We start from the raw sequence: 22276 nt of genomic DNA on the forward strand, positions 1-22276 counted from the left end.
TATTCTTTTAAAAAATAAACAAATAAAAAATTGAATTAAATTTTATAGTTTGGAAATTACAAAATGATAATAAAAAATACAAAAAAAAGATTGTATCCATAAAATGCAATATTGTACTTCCAAGATTTGCGAGAGATACTCTGTAATACGATAAAAGTTATGACTTTATTTAACTTCCAATTTTCATTCAACCATTTCACGTAAGCTGTGAAACAGTGGAATAATCGAAACTCTCAGCCCAGTGCCTTCCCGATACGTCGAGCACGCAATCGCTATTCCCATCAGCTTTATGTGTTCCGGTGATGATTATTGAGGCGTGATGCGTCGATAGCAAATATCGTATCTGTGTTTGCATCCTCGCGTCTCTATTTTCAGTATATAGCGCACTTTATCTAACTCAATTTCAACCACACGCTTGTCCAGCAAGTAGACGGGGTCACAATAAAGTCTCGCCTGGCTTTTGCTTTTATTTGTCACAGGGAGCTGCGGTTAATTGAGAACTATACACACTATCCCTCAGCGTAACAGTACCACGCTGGCGAAATAATTTACCTGGTTGAAGATATAGGCAACAGAGTTATACGTCACCTTCCGTTTTCAGTCACTATTTTATTTTGCTTTGACGATGGCGTAGCATCACCGTCTGGCACGTTTAGAGACGAGGAAATATAACATGTTACGAGAGTAATTATGTTGGACGATAAACTCTGTCTTGTCCTACCTTCTAGTTTTGCTTTTATAGGGGTCGCGTGTAATCGGCAATTTGCACGAACTGACGCGTCAGATAAAAAATTACGGAAAATTTACGGAAAATTTTATGAATAAAATATTGCAATAAAACAATTCATATTTCTTTGATATAAGCAACAAATAAAAATCAACATCCTTTGAGTTTGCAATGTGTATTAATCACTCTTGCGATGAGATTAATTGTACGTCAGTTGTTATTCTAGCGTAAAATAAATGAATATTGTCTAGATTTTTCAATTTACAGATCGCAATTACTTCCTGGAACGGATCTAGTAGAGCATTTCGTAAATGTTACGGCTTTTATCACACTCGACTTCGTACTTTTCCGTTAATTACGTGAATTATGTGGCTCCGTGTCATTACGTATTATCGTAGTGGCTTCTATGGTAAACAATTTGAAAATATATGGCGTCGCGACGTTGCTTTTTGCAGCAATTTGTTGCGACGCCTTAGGAGAATATTGCTTTAATGACATTGCCTTAATTACAAGAATATTTCCTTGTTTCATATAATAAACAAATAAAAGTTAAATATACGGAAAGATTGTTATATCTCGATGCTTTCATTATTTTTTGCGAGAAAAATTAGTTGCATAAAATAATTAAAGAGATCGTTAAGTGATATGTTACGAGATACACAAAATCAAAATTTAGCTAGATACAAATCTGAAAATAATTTTGCTTGGATCATTAAAATAATAATTATGTAGGACGCTCAAATTAATTGCTAGAATATTAAAAATATATTAAAACTTTTTACAACATTGTCATCACTTAAATATTTTAAGTAATTATTTTGATGAATGAAAAAAATTATTTTTTTTATCTAACTGAATTTTTTAAATAAAATCATTCTTTTATTTTAATTCTCTTAATTTTAACAAAAACCGTTCTTTCCGTCTAAATATCGGAAATCCATTTTTCAATCAATAGATATTTTTAGTGAAATATAAAAAGAATAAAGTGCAACGCAAAATGACGGAACAACGAATCCGTTTTTAAGATTTAATCTAGACTCTTCTTTCCACGGTTATTCGTATATGAGTACGCTTTACTATTCATTAAATTTGTATGCTTGTCCAACAATAGATCGTCGCGTTTTTTGTCGATTTACCTCCCGTACTGTACATTTTCCATTGGTCCTCGATATGACAGGCTGTTATTCGGCTTTGCACAAAATATGTACCCTTGTGCGCGTACGTACGCGTATACGAATACGCTAGCCGCGAATGAGCGATGGATACCGATATCGATTTTGAGCTGCGTCAAGTCGAGTACTATTCTCTCTCTCTCTTTCTCTCTCTCTCTCTCTCTCTCTCTCTCTCTCTCTCTCTCTCTCTGTGTTCAGCGGGAGAGTATGATGTTGGCCCGGCATTCGAGATAGCTGATGATGTTTGCGCGTCTAACAAATATCACAGTAATACGTGTAACCAGATCACTGGGCCCACTTTGCGCGATAATCTTGTGTGACATTTTTTTTGCGCACATCGAAAGCGGGTACCAACATGGGTAAACCGCGACTGATTGCCAATTAATTCGCGCACCAGGGATTAATCGCGGTTCCTTTTTATTTATTTATTTTTTCGTTTTGTTTGTTCAGATCGCTTATTTCCGAATTTTCGTTGTATTATCATTGTAATATTTGATCAAATTTCAGAGTCATTTAGTGTCTTTTAATTTTTGCCTGTTTTACCTACAATATGTTACGATCTTTACAATTGCATGTACATTCTGCGATGTAGAATATAAGAACGAATTCTACAATATGTTTTGCACTGTTTCTTGTACCCACCGAGTTATTTTACGCTGCGTTACACTAGTGTTACTACACTGAACACGTTTCGTCTTGGATTGCCGTTACGAGTGTGCTTTATTCAAGATTGATCGTTTGCACGTAATGCGAAAGTTTATCCTAGATAGTCAGTGTAAAACCCGTTTGTGATGGCGCATATGCCCTTATCGCTATCAACATAAATCTGTTTTGTCCACGTTCATTGTGCATTTATCGAATCACGAGTGAAATATATCTCTATTCTATGCATTGATTTATACATACGTGTCACGTACGTCAACAAATCACAAAACTATCAAGTCTCTTCTAAAATAAAACATTTTTGATCGGAGTATATCAGTCTCGTTATTTATTATCGCTGATTATTGAAAAAAACAAAAAAGTTGTCAAAAGTAAAAAATTGAGAGAATATTAGATAAGTGAAAAGTATTTAAACATCAAGTAGGAAAAAAAAGTGCCATTTTTATGAATAAAATCGGTCTTGGTGTTAATAGTATTTTTATGCGAATATACAAATACAATTTTATAGAATGTTCGTCTATGCGATTTGTCGGATTTAAAACACAATCATGAAATAATAATATTACAATTAAGTTATTTGATTGTCAATTTAATAATAATGTTATAATAATTAAAGTCTTAAAAATCTATAAATAACTTATTGCGAAAAATATCTTTATTATTTATTAATCTTTATTATCTATTTTATTTTCTCCATTAATATTACAATTAGTATTTTATTATATAAAAACATATTTTTTAAATATTTTTTAAACTGGATATATTAAGCAATTATTTTTGTTCAATCTCGACTTTTCACATTAAAAATTCGTGCTTCTTTACCGATTCCTTCTTACAGAAACGTTTCACAGCAATGCGGATAGAATGTGAATGAGAAAGGAGAAAGTGAGGAAAAACGAAGGAAATTTAAAGTAATCCTAGGTCGCTCTCTAAGTCGTAGAAATATCTCAACGATTTTTTTGCGTTGATTTCTTCGTTCAAATCGACGATCCTTTAAATCCTTCTTGAAATATTCACCTTCAGGAACCTTCCGGCTTCTGTTAACGTTCAGTTATGCTTTCTTTCTCCATTCAAAAAGGACGAATAGCATATGATATAATATTTTAAAATGGAAATGAAAGAAATACGCACATGCACATGCAAATGCACAGAACAGGAACAAAGTCTATTACCTTTCCTTTTTTTATGATTCTATAGATGAATATGGTGGATTAGTTTTTTTTTTTATAACATCGCGAATAAAAGTACGCTAATTAATAGAACATTGTGTTAACTCCGGAATATTATATTAATACGAACTCTACGAACAATAAAAATAATTTTTTTTAGAAATAATGGATTATGAAAATATATATAATTTTGAAAATTGAATAGAATAAAAGATTTTTCTTCGTAAAGTAATTAAGTTAAATGTAATTTGAAATGTAAAAAAAAATAGTATAATTTTTGTAATAATGTTAGTAATTATTAAAAGGAGAGAATCATAAGCTTAATAGAATTATTAATAAAATATATATATATATTTGAAATAAATTATATTTAGTATTATGAATTGTTTAATAATTTGTTAAAAATAATTAATTTTATTATTAAAGAATTTATTCAATTATTTTATTTAAAATTCTCTATTTCTATTATGACTACTCTTCGATGACAGTTTTATTCTTAGCTTGCTTCTATCCTCTGAGGTTTGGCCTTACTATTACGAAACAGATGGTTATTCTAAGATCGGATTATCCGACAAGCTGATGTAAAGTCATAAAATTTGACCGCAAGTCTCTCGTATATTCTCAAGGCTGGAAACTCTGTATAGCTATACATATATGCGACACATATCATATCGATCGGTGAATTGCTAGAGTTCAAGGCTTGGCATTTTGCGGCTGCGAATCAAGAATCCCTAGTATGTAGGCGACCTGGTTAATTAACGAATTAACGAATGAGAAAGTGCATTAGCAAATCCGATCGAGAAGAATGAAATATTTACAACGGTGATCGAATGGTGGACGTGAAAGTAGATTCTTTAGTTAGCCAAGAATGCGCAACTTCCAACTCCTTTAAAAGAGATTTATTGAGAGTAAGAATTGAGAGCGTTCTAAAGAATTTTATATATGCAAATGACTCACGAAACCTTTTTCACAGTCGCAAAACTGACGCTTTCAGGTTATCCCCGAAGGGGCTATTAAGGTCGACCACCTGAAGCTTCGTTTTACCTATGAGAGCTAGAAACTTTGCTTCTCATCCACAGACTACACACACAGCGGACGTTTCATTTTTAATGAGAACAAAGCGCCGTCCAAGGAATGAGAATAATGTTTCGATGTAAACCAAGAAATAATCAACAATCAGAGTGTTTTATCAGAATATAATTCTCTTTACAATGCGAGCACACTATGCAACGTCATTGAAATGGTTGGGGAGGAAAGTTGCTGATAAAAGCATTTTATTAGTTATTACAGTGTAGGAATTAATTAATAAAAGTGTCAGTCAATATAAAATTAAAAGGAAATATTTACTTATACTTATGTTAGTAATTTTTATTAAAATGAGTAATAATTTCACTTTTTGTATTAAAATGTTTTAGGTTACATTTAACAATTAAATATGAATAAGTCAACTTTAAACAAAATTAATTAACGTGTTACGATTAATTGACAGAAGATAGAACTACTTTGCGATTTATAATATGTTATATCGCATTTAAATCGGAAGTATCTAATTAGAATTTTTAGGAAACTATCACACAAATCTTTAATCATCGCGATACTGATAAATATTAATAACAGATATCGTTCTTGATTTGCGCAGATATGATTGAGAGAACACGGACGCGGTTTAATCGATTAATGAAATAGTGCTGTATTTAAAGCTTCCGGGATCAATGTCCTTTACTAAAAACGACCTATTTCTCTCTCTTCGTTATACATAACAGTGATTTATACATAACGGTAATATTGCTTGCTCAATGGTAAAATCAGTTTAATTTAGCATATTGTAATCTGCAAAGACACGTTTGATATTATGATTTTCTGTGATAAATTTCGTTTTATATGTAAACGTGGATATGTAATAGCCTATATTTTCCATGATCATAATTTTAATGTAATTTATTTCCAAATTTAACCAATTACAACACATTACACTATTAAATTATGCAGACATTTTGTGATGATTTAATAATTATAAGCAAATATTAACTATTTTCAATAATTTTAATTAAAACATACATTTTATGTAAAAAGTTGATTTGATTTAAAAGGGAGAAAGAAAAAGTAATTGATGTGTTATTATTAAGCTTTATTGACTGCCAAACTGATTTCGACACTTAATAAGTTTAGTATATTATTTCAATATTAATATAATTATATTTCTTTATAAATTTAATAAACTTATTTTTAATCTGGGACATTAAACTGTTATTTTCATAAAGATGATAAGACCTTGGCAAAAATTATACGCATCACACAGATGTGACAGGATAGCATAACGATAACAGTCAAAATATTAAAACACTTAACCATTTATTATGTTTTAAATATTTTGAAATATTTTTGCTATTACTTTTTATTTAAATTTTATTCTGTACTGGTAATTCAAATATTAATGAAAATGTTTCTTTTTATTTGTTACATGATATTGTACAATGTATAGGATTTCTTTTAAAGAAGAAATAGAGTATATTGTAAGTAATAAGTTAATTGAAATTATGTTGAGAAGGGCTACGAACCATGAAAATAAGATTAAATATAAATAGTAAGCAGAATATATTATAATAATAAGTGCTATTTTATTTAGCGTCTATTAATACACTGAGAAAAAAATGCTATTGATTCAATTAAAGTTTATATTACGGTCTGTCATTAACATAAGTAATTAATTCATATATATTTTTATTAATATTAAGACCTTGATTATTGAAATAATAATTTATGCCTTTATGTCAATAAAAATATACATGAATTAATCACTTATGTTACAGCTCGTAATATAGACTTTACGGTCTAAAATAATATTCTTATTGTTTGTTAAAAATTTATTTTCTTTTTTAAAAAATAAAACCTTTAACAAATTTGATGCCTCTAATTTCTCTAATAAATTACAAAAAACTCAATTTTATACACTACTCTTATTTATACATGAAAAATCTCTCCCCTACCGTAGATCTCGTTATACTTATTGTATATAAGAAATCCAAAATATATTCGTCCGTAAAACGAAAACCGCGTTCAGTCGCACGCATAATCTCGTCTCGCGAGCACACATTCTTTGTGATTCATCAAAAATGGATTACGACTGACAAAGAGATGTTTGTACAGAGTGATGCGTTCGCTGTTTGAGATCCACGGATGGGTACGCACTTTGACATTCTCTCAACGAGCTGGAAGTGAACAATGCCCTTTACGGCGTTACGGGAGCGACCGCACTTCGTATGCACTTCCGCTTATATGACCCACTCGGTGCACCCATCGCGTGATTTATACGTCGCTTTATTGAACTCCCATCTCGTATCGTTGACCACGCCAAGCAATCGCTAAGACAATTATTTTTCATCTACTACGATGCCTTTTTTAAATTGCCTGAATTTCTTTTGTGTAATTTAACTGATTGAACGCATCATTGACACAATCTTTAATGCGGACAAATCGCTATTTTGTTTTTTCCCCGCTTATTTATATTATGTTCTCGTTTCCCTTCGAATATATCTTGTTTCTCAAAAGAGTCACGCGCTATCTCTTACTGAGGTGGAAACATCACTCGATTCAAAGGAACGGAAAGAATAGAAAGTAAATGATAACTATAGATTCTTGTCAATGCCCGTACGTGATAAAGTTTCCAGATTCTTCAATGTATCCGATTATCTTTCGTATAGAATGGTTAGCTGTCACAGAAATGTACATGACAGAAGCATAAAGCGTAAAAAGATCTGACAGAGAAAGACGTAAATTTAATGTAAAATTAATTTACTTCATTGAGATACTTTTTATAATTTTGTAAAAAGATAGATCTTGATTTTTACGTTAGATTAAAGCAATTATAAAACGCTGTATATATATATATATCAAAGTGTTTTTTTGCTGATTTACATTTCTATACTATTCTACGTTCTATAGATTCACATTATTAAAAATTATAACTAAAAATAATACATTGTGACTTGACTAAATAAAAATAAATCAAATCGAGGAAAGTTAACGTTTATCATCGCATTACAAAAATCATCGATACAATATCGATGTTGTTTTAATGTATAAAATGTCATTAGATTACTTGGAAATGACATGTGTTGTCTAATGTCATATTTTATGGATAATCTTACGATGATTAGCGATAAGAAGTAGATTAGCAACAAAAGAATTTGTAGTTACGGGAATATCAAGGAAATTGAATGTTAGGAAAGGGCGATATATGAAGAAAACTGATAGGGTTGGTTCTCGGATAAAATTCGGCACTCGATATTAGCTCATTTTCAAAATCTGTTTGATCGCACATTATAATATAATGCTTTTTGTGTTAAATTCGTCAAATACATTATTCATGCTAATTTAACATATGTTAATTAAAGAATTAAAAATAATATATAAAAAAGAAAAAAAACTACAAATTAAAACAAGAATTATAAAAGAAAAAAATTAGAAATTAAAACAAGAAGAAACATTATGTGTTTCTCTATATATTTTATTAGAAATCTATTATTTGCATATTATAAAAAAATATGATCAATTTTATTAATTATCATTTAGATTGGAGAACACATTGTGACATATTCTGCTATTATTTTTAAGATTCTTTCTACCAAGTTTTATTTTTTAAAATGTTTACCTTCCTATGTTCTCACTATTTACTCCTGTTTTACCTCCATTACATTTTAGCAAGGAATACACATGTTTTTTTTAATTGCTATTTTATATCGTTATTATTATGTAATGAAAAATGAATTTGTTATTTCTTGCGTAATGTCTATTTTTCATTGAGAGATCTCTTGCTATCGACCCCACAAATTGAAGGACCGCTGAAAATGGGTAAAGTTGAAAGCCCGTGTTTCTTTCATAACGGCCGAGTCAGCATTCCTTTGTTAAGAACAACTTTACTCACGCGGCGATTTTCCATCGTAACTTGGGGTGATCGCGAGGTATCGAGCGGACAGGGGGATGAATCGGTGGAGAGATGTGCCAGTGTTGGGATCCTCTCGAGCAATACAGGGTGATTGATGCGTCGGAGAGGACTCAGAAGTCATAGCTGGCTCGAGCCTTTCAAGCTAGGAGCGTGTAGCGGGAACGTTGTAAATCAAAAGGTGTCCGAGAACGAGCGTGTGCGTTTTCGAAACAGAATTAATCCTTGCGCTAACAACACAGCTGCATTAGAAACATTAATTTCCCCGATGGTGTCTAAAAAATAACAAACATAATCATTATGTCGTTGTGAAAAGTATACACTGAAAAAAAAATTTTAATAAAGATTTGTTTGAATAGTTGTAAGTAAATATTTACTAAATGTAAATATATATTTATTTGATATAAAAACTATTTTAATTTAATTTAATTATTATTTTTTATATTGAGTAAATATTTACCCACTGTAAATAAATGTTTACTTACAATTAATATTATTTAAAGGAATATATTTTAAAATTTAAATCGTTTTTAGTATACATTTTAGAATTAAATGCAACTATATATATATATTGTGTATATATATATATATATATATATATATGTTTAAATAAAGAAATCTCACGCGTTAACTTTATATTCCGATTTTTTAAATTATTTAAATTATTCTTCTCTTTGATTCTTTCAATTATGCACGTGTTTTGATTATATATTCTTAATTATACATGCACGTGTTTTGATTATATATTCTGGATTATGCATGCGTCGCAGATGTGTGCTTTATTATTTTAGTCATAATTTATCAAATATAACAGAGGAAAATCAATGCGTTCGGGCACAAGAGTGAAAGACAATTATTTTGCGTCAGAAATGATGATTGATGTTTAGAAAAAGTCACTGTGAGTTTTTTTTATCAAAAAAGACAATCGTTGATAGATTCTAGTTAAAAGAATCTAATGACATCGTACTTCTCTGCCTTTTACGAGTAATATATAAGGAGTTCTCTAAGTATATTTCATCATTTCTTTCAGTGATCTCTTTGACCAATTTGTAAAGAGAGTTCTTTGGCTAAAATTTAATTGGTCATTATTTTGTTTTGCAAGTTTTCGAAAAGATTATCTTAAATATAATTTTAACTTATTCATGCTTAAAAATTCGACATTACTGTGCAGTTATATTAAATAAAGTATTAGAGACACGTATCAGAGATACATTAATACGCGTAAAGCTTCATGAAATCGTAGAGTTTAAAGGTAAAACTTGAGAAGGTACGAGCTTTCGTCTTTTTTTCGCAACTATCAAGATTTGCGACCGTCGTTTGAGCAATGTCCTTGATGAACTGAATTGTCCGTATGAAGTTTCTATCCAAACGGAAAAAAATGTTTGCTCAGGTGTCTTTTTTCTCGTTTGCATTCTTTTTTTTTTGCAAAACCACGTGAGAAGTTACCTCGAATTTTAATTAAAGCACGATTAAAATCCCTAGACGCCTGGTCTCTTCGTTTTCCGACTCGTTCCGACTTCGTTGCAGTCTTGCACGATGTTATTCGCGGTGCACCAGCTCGTGAAATAAAATCGGGGAAAGGCTTTGCCGAGGCGTCAGAGAGCGAGACCGGATTTCTCTTTCTCCAATTGTTATGTGCGAGCGCGCTACTCCTATCCTCAAGAGGATTTTATTTGTTAAATTGTCTGCATTTCTCTCTCTGCAGTTGCACGTCAAATCGAGCTCAGTGTCAGGCTTAAGAATTTTAATTCAAATCCTCGAGGCTTTGGGCACGTCAAAATTTTCCGAAGAAAAAAGTTATAATCCCCTGATTACGGCGCGAATTTGCCACTCAGCAAAAGGAAATTCTCGATGCGATTTTTGCTCAAGAGGTCACGGATAGAATAGAACCGATTTTTTCGCAACTCTGCCGAATTAATGTATTAAAAAAAATTGTGCTTTATTGAAAATTATTATTCGAAGTAACACTTATACGTTCAACTAAATTGATTTTCGTGAATACACGAACAAGTTCTATTCATAGAACGAAAGCAATTGACTAGAGACGTTTTATATATAGTAGTGAACGTCGTAACATGATGTTATTGAAAATTGTAAATGCATCTCATGCTGTACCCAAAAGTGGCGCCTTATCGACGTTCCTTTCGCATTGCTTTTTCAAGCAAAGATAGGGAAATTCTCGGATTTTAATGCAAGCGGTTTCACAACGTTTTTGCATGTGGGCTGTTCCGTTGCATAATAAAGCTATTTAGAAGTTTTTTGCCGAGCGATCAGAAGAGAACAGGCACGGTCTGGACTTCCAACGCTTCGTCACGAAGATTCTCGGCTTTTCGCTCGACATTCTCTTTTCGTGGCGACATCGCCGACGTCATTCTCGTTAAAGACGTTTCTTAACGAGGACTCTTCCAAGATCGCAAACGGGAGTTGATTTCATGAGTTTTACGACGGGGGAGGATCTCTCGAGAGTTCCCGGAAAGGTTCTTCTCCTCTTTCCTGTCATGTACTTTGCTGCTCTTCTCTCTTTTCTTATTAACCGATTTTTCGTTGTTCCCCGAATACGTGTGTTGAATGAACGGTTAACTCTGCACAAGATAATTAACGCTTTAACTACTTTCAGCACGTGTGAAAAATTTTCAACGAGTCAATCGCTTATATCTCACAAGGGGCCTGTCATAACCAAAATCGATTTGGTTCTCCTTGAAATATATTGTTAAACACAAAAACTCGCACAAAGAGACATGTATTTTTTTCTATTTTGGCCTAATGTCATATTTAAAGAATAAAACAATCCCTCAATGCTAATGCTTATTTTTGATTCCTATTAATTATCAGCGAAACGGTGTGATTAATCTAAAATTGGATTAATATAAAAAATATGCATGTTAAACTTTTGTTTAACAACATGTTTCAAAGAGAATCGAATAGGTTCTAAACAGTTGTAACAGGTCCTTTGTTAGTACCTATGTAACCATAGCTTTTTAAATCGCTGATTACAAATTAATTGATTAAAGTAATTGGTAAAAATAATTTATATGTTTTACAGTATAAATTACTTTGCGTAAATTTAATTTAGCGAAAAGTATGAAAGTAGTAAATTGAATTTTTTAAAATGAAACATGGAAACTTTTTTAACGGAGTTCACATAAAAGATTGGAAAGATATAATAATATTTGTTTAATAAAATTAAATGTTTAAATTTTTATTTAAAAAACAATATAGTATATTATAGAATAGTATATGTGATAACACAAATTGTAGAAATCAATGCTTCAAATGATCTAACTTAAATACTTGTATGATTCTGTGCGAATTTATATACTACGTATGTAGTCCTGAAACGGGCACCGAAATAATTTTTCTTGAAACGCTAACTCTACTAAACTACCGCAATAATATTGTATCATGAGTTAAATTTGTAAAAAAAAGTTGTAATTATATTAAATACTTGATATAGTTCCTTCCTTTTTATAAAATTATGTTGACGTTTTGAAACGCAGGTACGTATAAAGTAGATCAATAATGGCATGATTGTTCGAGGGATTCGAAGTTTGCGAACACGTGAATTAGCTACTGAGTAGATATAATTTCTCAAAGTTCCGCAACATGCTCGTACGATCTCCAAGGAACTTCGGGAGAATTGTCATCCTTACTCTCTCGTATCTACTCTTTCTCATCTGTATTCTCTTTCTTGAAAGCTACTCCACAATTAATGTAAAATCTTGTCGCTCTTCGTTTCTTGTCTTTCTATTTGTGTATACGGTCGTTAAAGAAATATTTCCACAGACTACGTCGAAGTAGATTAACCGTATTATGTAGCGAGAGTAAAAAGTTCGAGGAAATAGACATTGTTTTTTCGAACGTCCGCTCGCGTAGTCAGTTCGCCCGAATAAACAGCGAAGCAGCTAATAAAAAGGTGGATGGTACAGCGTAAGAAAGCCGATCACTGGGAGAAGAATTGCAGTCACGAGAGGATATAGAGAAGGGGAGAGAGTAAAGATGGGAAGAGCTGGTCGATGTGAACAGCGAAGGGGATGCAATCTATAGCGGGAGGGTTGCTGAACTCTCCAAGTGTCAGCCTGAAGCTTTATGCGTCTGCCTCGTCCGTTTTCCTGGAGTTTGCCTTTCTCATGCCACGTACTGCACGTACGAACCTGCACGTACGTGTGTGTCTGGGTATGTGTGTGTGTGTATTCACAAAATGAAAGGCCACCTTCCCATTTTAGCTTGGCCGACCACGTATATAGAGGTCAAGAAAAGACAAAGGACAAAACAACATTCGTTTCCGGTAACGGATCGTCCGGATATGACGGAAATTGGTTGCTCCTATTCGTGATAAGGTGTGAGGGAGAAAGGGGGACGCAGGTACGTGTTAATTCACGAGGGAAAAATACCGAACAGGTCGCATCTCTCGATAGATCCTGTGACGAAATATGTCTCGAGTCCTCGAGGCATTTCTTCCAAGAGTTTCCCCTCTTCCCATTTTCTCCAGCGTCTCCGTTGAAATTCGTTGCGACGGAGTAGGATTTCCGTAACGGATGGCCTGGATGGAAGAGGGTGGGAATGATTTGCGGAGGTCTGAAGAAAGTTTCGACTAATTCCACTTTGAGAATCCGACAGGGTACAGGTGTACAACAGCGATTTGTATGACTTTTGCAAATTTGTCGCTTCGTGCTGAGAACAGCCGTTACCTACAGCATCACCCACGTGTGTGTATATGTGTGTGTGTGTCGTACAGGTTTCGTGATACAGCACCGACAAAAAACGGGCGCGTTGCGTATGTTGCTCCGTAGTCACCCTTGTAACAAGTACAAAAATGAAAAATTTTCGCGAGTTTGTTAAGTACTACAGTGCTCAGAAAGTTGCACGACAACGCTCTCTGCGAATGTCGCATCTCGCCCAGAATTTGCAACCTTGAGTTCCGCGCACCTGTTTCCTTCTGAAATATTTGCGACTGTCAGAGAATATTTAACAGTAGAAGAAAAGAATGAAAAAATGTAACAAGTAAAGCTTTTGTGAAATACGATAGTCGAACTTATTGACGATTTCTCCCATTGTTTTAAAAAGAAGGAATTTGTAAAGAAAGATTCACAATTGTCTTTAAATTGCTTTTGCATTTTAAATTATATATGCATTTTTAAATTAATAATAAATATAGTAACACAATATATATATATCTGGTAATTAATTCATTTGCGTTAATTATAACACATAGCAAAATATAAGCAATGCTCTTTATACAATTTATTTATTGTTTTTATACATTTTATTTCAATTTATTATTTGTTACATATTCTATTTAAACTTATTTTTGCATTTTAAAATATTTTTACATATTGTGCGTTATTAAAAAAATTTTAATACAGAGGAAATAAAACATAATGAAATTTTTAGAATTTTATTCAGTTGTAAATCAGAAGAAGAAATTATTTTCAACACATTATATATTTAACACCTTTTAAGATCATGTAAATTGAATAATTTGGAAGAGAGTTCAAAAGAGCGAAGTGAGCACGTACGAACACAACGGAGAAAAATTAAAGACCCTTGTGTTCCTAAAAGAAGCTATTTTTCTCCCTAAATTCACTTCTTTCACACTCATCCAATCCGGTGCTCCAGCGAAACAATCTCTATACGTTTCATTTCTCGCAGATTAGAAAAATTGTGGACGTGTTTGAAAATACATTTTCTTTCAATGGCCTCATTTCTGGCATTATGTTTATTTTTATCAAGTTTTAATAATTATTATTAAACAAAATCTTCTTATGATATTTATATTGTGTTATTATTGATATTATATTATTGATATGTTCTAAAAACTAGCTTATTTTAAAAACACATGTTTTCCTTCGCCAATTTATTATAAATTTCAAAATCAAAATATTCGACTGTAAAGCATGAAATTGCTGTATTTTTGGCATATGATATTTTATATGTTATTAACTGTTATAAAATTATGAAATTGAATACACAACAATTGTTTCATATTTTGCATTGTCACACTTGACAGTCACATCATTATTGACTCATTATTTCAGAATTGTAAATAGAACGCTTGCGCGATTATCAACTGTGTTGATATATGTAATATAAATGAATGATGAAGTGCTTGGCATATTCCACACACATATTATTATTAAAACACGAGAATTATTTTATATTATACAATATAACAGTCTTTCTGCTCCTCTTCTCGTTTGCTTATCCTTCGCTTATCCCTCTTGTTCTCATTCTGTATTTTTATCGCAACAACTCGAGCTCGTTCTGTCAGATGAGTTTCATTATTTCTATTACGCTGTGCAACGGCACTGAATCGAATTAAGTAAACATACCGGACAGAGGAAACGCGTATAGAGAGAGGAGCTGTCATGAAAACGGTAGTGAGAGCAAGGATGGTTTTCAGCGGTTTAGGTCCTGATAAAACGTGATAACGGGACACGGTCTCCGGTATATAACGAAGAATGATAACGCCATACCGCTTTCACCAACACCGACAACTCGCTTTTGAATCTTTGTTTTAGTCGACGTATCTCTCTTCCTCACCATCGTTTCATTCTTTTCAACGGCAAGTGCCCGGCGTATCTTCGGGGACCAGATCTCTAGAGAACGATCCGAGCAAGGAATAATTGAATGACCACGTTTGCCTATAGATTAGTAGCCGTGGATTTATCGGCTTTACTTGTTTCGACGATATCGTGCTCAAGAGAATTTTCTAATTACTGCCTACGTCATTATTGTATCGAATACGTTTTTTGCAGTAAGGAAGCTACAGAACGCAAATCGTTTTTTCAAGTTATAATTATGTCCCTAGATTTCTAATATATTACATAATTTGATAGTAGTATATTACATAATTTTGAAATTTTGAAATAAAAACTTTGTTTAAACATATACATAATCTAAATCGCCTTCTGGAGGTGTAATACTTGTATGTTTAAAAAATTCACGCCTTTTAAAAATTCACACTCTTTCAAGCCATTTATCGACATATTGACAAACACATCTACTATTACATCTTACAATCGTTTATAGATATTGCTATCGGCATGCTACATAGTGAGTGTCTGACGTCATCGTCTGTTTCCACTACTGGAAATCAGAAACGTCTATTCCCTCGCATATTCCGGATTGTGTCGGAATCGATCAGTTTCTCCGTAGCTTTTTTATGAGTACTAAAGTGTTCATAGCTACTCTTGTTTTGCTGAAGGGAATAGTTATGAACAACTGACAATATCAAATATAAAAATTTCTTTCCTTCGTATGAAATGTGATGGATTTATTCATTTTCACGACACATTAAAAATCGTAAATTAGATACTTATCAGGCAAGCTAAAGCAACTTTTCAGAACGAATTTATGAGCAAAGAAATACAAAGTATACGTTATGATTTGCATTAAAAATATAAAAGTATTAAAATATAATATGAAATAATATTATAAAAATAAATAAAATATAAAATATAAGATATAAAATATAAAATTAAATAAAATATTAAATATTAAAATATATATAGATATATAGGTAAATAATACAGAAACAATTACTTTAAAAATATTTTAATTATACGTATGTTATACATGCGAAAAATAAGATTAAGAAAAATGATATACATTTGAGTTTCCGCGTTTTGCTTAAGGTGCTCTTTTTATTCTACGTCGCACTTTCGACATATAATTTGCTTCCAATTTTATTCGTTGTATTCTTTCCATGGTTCTTATATCTCTTTCGTCGACTGTCACTTGATTATAGAAGTTATAGCTCGAAGTATGATCCTTCTATTACGTACAGACCGAGTATATGTATATATCGTACCCGCGCGTATACGACAGTCGGCACAAAAGCCTGCCATGAGAGAGAAAAGAGAACGAAAGGATGGATATTACGAGGAAATGACGTACCGTCTCGCTCCGCTGAAACCATTCGTGAAAACCGACCACTTTCGCGCGAAAAACTGTAGAAATTGCTACAGTTAGACTTCTTATCGTTTTGAAAGGAAATCGTAATTTTGCAACAAATTGCCCTAAAACGTACTTAGCGTTTTTCAATCTGTTTTCGCTTGTATGTCGTTTTTATTTTCTTATTTAATTTTTAGAGTATGTGCTATCAGATTACTGTGAAATGTTAGTTTTAAATTAATGACCTTCAACAGTTTTTTGAAGAAACAAAATATATGTAATGGAAAATATTATTAATATACTTCTTACAAGCGTCACTACTCAATTAAATGTCGATTTTAATAAAACTTGTGAAAATGTCCTCAAAATGAAGAAAAACGATGTTAATTTTATTGACTATTGTCAATGTTAAAATAAAAACAATATGAAGATATGATTAACACTTATTGTAGTAAGTGTTTGATAAATGCTATTCACATTTTCATATTGATTTTTAATTATCTTAATATTGATAATTATCAACAAAATTGTTATCATTATTCTTCATTTTAAGAATTTTTTCATTGATACAAGTTTTATTTGTAAAATTGATGTATATTAATTGGATCGTGTTCTTATTACGATTTATTAAAAATTCATCTTTATATTTTTTTAAAATTAAATGTAAAAGCCTAAGGTATAAAAAAATCCGACACTTTATTATTGCTTATAGATCTTATTACGAGTATAATACTAATTTTGTCTCACAATTATCGATTATGCGAGTTAATTTAGATATGATCATTTTATGATATGATCATTTACATATATACGTCATGTCTGACGTGAGTGTTTCACCAATTCGAGTGTAGTGTATTTCATCGCACTCTCATAATTGATTAGAACGTTGTTACTCGCGCATATATATATATATATATATATATATATATATGCACATATTAGCTCATCAGCGCAATGCGACATTCGCGTGGCTTGCCTAAAGTCTGTCACGTACTTGCTAAGTCGACTAATGATTCAACTAATAATTCATCTACCGTGCTTGTTGCCTAATGAGTGACGCCATCTTCTTGCCTCACCATGCTCCGCATCGGTGCGTATTGTTGCGGCTGATGTAACAACCAAAGTTTCTAGCTCATTAATTATTACTGGACTGCGTATCATGATATCATCGCCAAAATGGAGGCTGTTAGTATTGCTTCAATTAATTACGCTGGTGATGGTGGCCATAATTGGTGTTTGATTTAAGACAAACTATAATAAATGTGAATTTATGGCTATCAAATTTTCGAGTCTTCGTTTAAGAGAAAAATTTGAATTTGGAATGAGTTTTTATTTTGCATGCGTTTAGAATTTTTAATTATCTTTTAATTATTTTTTGGTGACTCTTAGCTAAATATGCTCTAAAAATTTACAAGATATAAATTATATTTTAAGGCTTTTCAAAGCTAGCTGCGAAATTAACTGTTAAAAAAATATATCTTGACGACATCTCAGTATTATTTCGCACGATTCTATATAACATGCTAGCTTATTGCAAATGAAGGAAGGAATGTCCATCATAGTAGGTACTAAGCGCGAAAGGTTAATCTGTAGGCTAATTTAAGCAACTAACCTTGCGCAATTAATCGTCCTTGATTCTCGACATTGATACGCGAGCGACCAGAGTCGTAACGTGATAACGTAATCGTCCAAGAAATAATGGCCTTCCAAGGAGTAAAGGCGACTATTTAACGCGACTTGTCGCGGAGAAATTAGGTCTCGGCGTTTTTATCGCGTTTAGCGCACGCCACCTTAATGAGGGAGGCGTGCCAATAAAGTACTAGTGTTTTGCGGAAGAATTTGCTTGTTCACGATATATGTGTGAGCGTTTATAGACTAATAGCAATATTGGCGTTAACGGTTAAATGTTGAAATTATTTAACAGGATAATTGTTAATTGATATACGCATAGTGCGCGAAATGTATCGCCCATCGCGCTATTGGTCCGCTGATAATTTAGTAAATATACATATCAGATATTGAACGGAAATACAAACTGATAAAATATAGAATATAACGAGAACCGATTTTGCGAATATCCTCTCGAGATGTTGCAAGATATATTACAATATAAATTATTTCTTGATTATCTGATATCGTTCTACTGCTAATGTAAGCAATATTACCCAGCAGTATTGCATTCTCTAATAAAAAAATTCCATCATATATTGCAAATACTGCATAAAAACAAGAGTCTGCACATTTCAAATATCAAGAAGATGGAAAAAGTAAAGAATACACGATAAGGCAGACTGGAAATTTCAAAGTATCTAATTTTCTTAAAAATGTTTAATGTATGCAATCTGTATAATTTAAAAGAATTTATATATTTATAAATTTCATTAAAAAGAAATTTTATATATGAAATTTAATTAATATTAATCAATCAATTTTATGAATCAAGAACGTAACGGATGTTTTTTATGAACATAATATCTCTTCTTTGTACTATGAAATGAGACAATCTGGGATCTAGTTGCAATTCAAATGAACAATGTACGTCAGCGCGACATTGTCGATGTAAATCGCGTATTTATCCCGTGGGATAACGAGAGTAGAGTTCAAGAAAGTATACCTCTGTCGTTATAAGTTCATGAAAGTTGGCGAGATTGAAAGAAAGGGAGAGAGAAAGAAGGAGAGAAATAGAATGAAAAAGGATATATATATATATATATATATATATATATATATATATATATATATAGCATACTTTATCCTAGAAATTTTCCTGGAACGATTTTAGGACGTTGGAATGTTCTCAGAACGTTGGGACGTTCTCAGAACGTTCCTTAGAGATTTGTGTTATATGTAGGGGGAAGAGAAGAAGCAGAGAGTGAGAGGAAAAGAGAGAGAAAGTCCATGTCCGGTCTGAATAATAATTTCACAGGTATTCTTTTTCCCATTCATTTTTCGCTTATCAATATAGTATAGGGATCCAGCTGCGTCTCTCACATCCTGACCCATTAAACTTACTTTTCTCTTCATTTCATCCACGTCCTATCTCTCTTCCCCTTATATCAGAAACTACGAGTCACCGATCATTCCGGACAAAGTCCGGATACAGATGCAGCTACGTCGCGTCCGTTCGTGCATGGCTCGATAACGACTACTTTCTCGCGACTACGGCTTTCGCGGAGTTTGGTGTGTAATAAATATGATAGCAATGAATCGAAAAATTGGAATCAATGGACTTTTCCCATCTGAGAACCTCTTTCATCGCGAATTATCAAGGAGCAACTTCACAAAGTACGTAATTAGAACTCCCAAGTTTGTTAACAGTAGACATTAACTTTTAATTGCGAAGAATCGTGCGTGCTGTTGGAATAGCGTAAAATCATTTTTAATTATATTTACATCCTCAAGTTTATCCCCGATATATAATGTGATAGTACCAAAGATAAGATTATAACTTATTTATTATTTATTACGTGAATTGAAATATTATTTTGCTGCGTCAAATTTGAATTTAAGTACATATTGCAAGTAATTTTTTAATTAAAATTCACTTGAAATGCATATACTAAATATCAATTTGCATTGAGAAATAGTACTGGCAGAAAACTCTCGACTGTCAATTCCATCGGAACATGCAGTATATCTTGTGAAAACGTCAAGAGAGTTTCTACGAATCTATAAAGTTCGACTTCGTACTCCGCCGACGGCGGCCTACTACCGAATCTTCCAACATCAATGGATTTTCAACCCGTCGCGCTAGTTTTTCGCCTCGTATCTCGCTTAAAATCCTCATAATAAGAATGAAATTCATCGCTTCTTTATTTTTCGCTAGAAGCTTGATTTCACCCTTGTTGCTTGCCAATTTTTTCCAAATGCAAAGTATATACATTAAAAAAATTTACATACATTTGTTCTTATCTGTATGTTAAAATGTTATGTATCTTTAATCTGATGTTATATATAATATATAAAGATCTTTTTTTAATGAAATAAAATTACTGATAGAGGCTTTAATTTTTCAACTTTATTTTCTTTAATTGCATAATTTAAATGTCTGATCCTTTTATTCGCAAAAAATTCTGCTAAAGTTTTTATTAAAATATTAAAAAATATTTCAACATATTAAAAATTGTACATTTATTTTTTTATATTCTCTCTCTCTCTCTCTCTCTCTCTCTCTCTCTCTCTCAATAAATCTAAATGCGTTTTTTTGAAATAAGACCAATGTTGGAAGAGATTTGAACATTTTAAGAAGGTAGCATATGTTAAAGTGCGGATTTCCTCTTTCTATTATGCAATCGACTTATCGAGTGAGATGGGATCAAGCTGAAAACAACATCTGTGGAGTGTCGGCTTCAGATAGACGCTGAAGTCAGCCAACACTGTATTCGGATCCGGGATCAAGCCTTCGTCCAGTCCGCTGATCGTAAAACCTCGAGGGAACGTCGTGAAACTTAAAGCTGCGCACACCTGTCCGCCCGAAGTATTCATGATCGCAAGTTTCACGGGATAAGCGTCTGGAACGTAATTAAATGTTTAATCCTTAATTCAGATGATGATGATATACTGTTGCAAATTATATCTTCACCTCTTCTTCGCGCTTAATATTTTCTTTCATTTTATTTATCCAATACTATCGACGTTTCACTGTAGAACTCATCAAACATATTGTTGAATTTGAGTCAAAATACTTGCATTTGTTACTTCTCTATGTACAATAATATCGAAGATTAAAGTGAAAATGTATTTAACGTTAAAAGAAAATTGATGTATTTCTAATTTATATCTTATTCTTGATATATTATAGTTCAAAGTTGTTTATAACGCGAGACTTGAAATTGTTAAATATCTTTATTTTATTTAATCATTAATGGATAATAGAATACGGACAAATTGTTTCTATTTTATTCGCAATTATGTGTAAGATCTTTTGGTCGATCTGACGGAAATGAGACTGTCCGGATATTGCGAAATGTTGTGGTAGATGACGAGCGAGCAATGACTGAAAGAGAAGGCCCGTTATAGTCAAGAATCTCTATTGCTAGCCAAGACAAAAAATATAAGACAATTGTCTTTTGTTTAACAAACTGATTAAAAACAGCAATAATTTCTGAGAAGAAGAAGTAAAAATGAAATGCAAAATCGAGATGCTACGATATTTTATGAAAGATTAAAATTAAATTTAAATTATGTAGCATTTTGAACAAAGCTCTAAAACTCATAAAATCGTAATGTTAATGTTATTAAGGAGATTTACTTTGCTACTTTTTTAAGATATTTCATTCTTCCTTATTCTATCATCTTTAAATATCCTTATCATTCTTCTAATGTCTCATAAACTGGAATTTTTAAAGTTAAATTTTTTAAGATAAATTTCAGTGAATAGTATATTCTGAATTTTTATATATTATAATAATGGCAAAAAAATTTTAAATATACGTATCCATTTGTTTAAATAAATTTATTCGGCGGAAGTTTTCGTCGCCATATTACTCTAAACGATCACGAATTAAGACTACTGATGAAGCAACAAACTTCGTTTATGGAAAGCCGGGAACTTCTGCAAACTTTAGAAGTAGAACACAAATGGCAGCGAAGATTAAATAGGCTATGTCTGTTTTACCGAATTGACGAGACGACTTCGACTGATCTGTTAATTCGAGTAACAGTCATTGCTTAAAGATGACCTCTACCCCGCGCCCATTTAAAACAAAAC

At 32.1% G+C, this 22276-nt stretch overlaps 1 protein-coding gene and 1 long non-coding RNA gene across 17 annotated transcripts in view; both read left to right on the forward strand.

The window, feature by feature from the left end:
• The window catches only part of LOC105145084 (uncharacterized), a 160254-nt gene that overhangs the window by 24175 nt on the left and 113803 nt on the right, over window positions 1-22276 (forward strand). The window lies entirely within an intron of this gene.
• Window positions 1-22276, forward strand: part of LOC147910413 (uncharacterized) — a 44709-nt gene that overhangs the window by 1038 nt on the left and 21395 nt on the right. The gene's annotated exons all lie outside the window — the stretch shown is intronic.

Source organism: Acromyrmex echinatior, chromosome 2 (assembly GCF_024713525.1).
Source record: "Acromyrmex echinatior isolate Ae372 chromosome 2, ASM2471352v2, whole genome shotgun sequence".
Classification (NCBI taxonomy): domain Eukaryota; kingdom Metazoa; phylum Arthropoda; class Insecta; order Hymenoptera; family Formicidae; genus Acromyrmex; species Acromyrmex echinatior.